This window comes from Orycteropus afer, unplaced genomic scaffold (genome assembly GCF_000298275.1).
Source record: "Orycteropus afer afer isolate SDZICR_OR568_19922 unplaced genomic scaffold, OryAfe1.0 scaffold00066, whole genome shotgun sequence".
In the NCBI taxonomy this organism is placed as follows: domain Eukaryota; kingdom Metazoa; phylum Chordata; class Mammalia; order Tubulidentata; family Orycteropodidae; genus Orycteropus; species Orycteropus afer.
This window is the reverse complement of record NW_006921653.1, coordinates 1370080-1371527: the sequence shown is the minus strand read 5'-3', so window position 1 is coordinate 1371527 and position 1448 is coordinate 1370080.

Sequence of the window (1448 nt, the reverse complement as noted above, 5' to 3'; positions counted from 1 at the left end):
CCAAAAAACTGCTCTCCAAGTCTCAGAAATAATTCCCAGATGTGACTTTTAAGTATCACCATCTGTACTCTTTGATAAAAAAATGGACTGTGAAATAACTGGTATAGTGGATAAATGTTCTTATTTTAAATTTTGAAATGCAGTTGAGATATTTTAAATTGCTAAGTTTGACAGTAATTCCTGCCAACCCAAAAATGCACTATTAAGAAATGATTTGGTACTATTTACAAATAATAGCCAATATGACTTCTCTAAAAAACAAATGTGTATAATAAACTTCAGTACTATGAGGTTAAGTTTTGTGTGAGAACTGAAAATTTGGCAGTTGGAATACATCAGCTATTCCAAAAGATTTTAATACCAAAGAATGCTAGAAAGATATTTACTTGTGTTTTATTGATAATGCAAAGACATTCAACTGTGTGGATCATGACAAATTATGGACAGCATTTGGAAAGAATGGGAATTCCAAAACACTTAATTGTGCTCATAAGGAACCTGTACATAGACCAACAGGCAGTTATTCTAACAGATGAAGGGGATATTGCTTGTTCTAAATCAGACAGGGTGTATGTCAGGGCTGTGTCCTTTCCCCATATTCATTCAATTTGTATGCTGAACAAATAATCCAAGAAGCTGGACTATACGAAGGAGAATGCAGCATCAGAATTGGAGGAGTACTCATTAACAACTGGAGATACGCAGATGACGTAACCTTGCTGCTGAAAGTGAAGAAAACTTGAAATACTTACTGACAAAGATCAAAGACTACAGCCTTCAGTATTGATTACACCTAAACATAAATAAAACAAAAGTCCTCACAACTGGACCAATAAGTAACATCATAATAAATGGAGAAAAGATTGAAGTTGTCCAAGATTTCTTTTTACTTGAATCCACAATCAATACCCATGGAAGCAGCAGCCAAGAAATCAGACAATGTATTGCACTGGGCAAATCTTTTGCGAAAGACCTCTTTAGAGTGTTAAAGAGCAAAAATGTCACTCTGAATACTAAGATCTGCCTAATGAAGCCATGTTGTTTTGATTACCTAGTGCAGTTCTGATAGGAAAATACCACAAATGGGGTGGCTTTAAAAATAGGAGTTTATTCTCTTACTGTTTGGAGGCTTTAAATCCGAGTTCAAAGTGCCAGGCTCTAGGGGCTGGGTGAAAGTGCCTCAGCCTTGGGCTTCAGCTCTGCCTCCTGCGCCTGGCCCACTGAAGCTGGAGGATTTTCTTCACTCAGCTGCTGGCTGCTGAAGCTGACAAACCCAAGGTCAACAAGTAAAAAGGCACAGTCCCAATGTTACCAAACAACACAGCAGGCCGTTGATTCAAGTCTATTAAAAGTCCCAGGATTGGCAAAGCATGGCAGGTGTGTTAGATTGGGTTCTCTAGAGAAACACAAAAACCAGCAAAGTGGAGAGAGAGAGAGAGAGAGAGAGA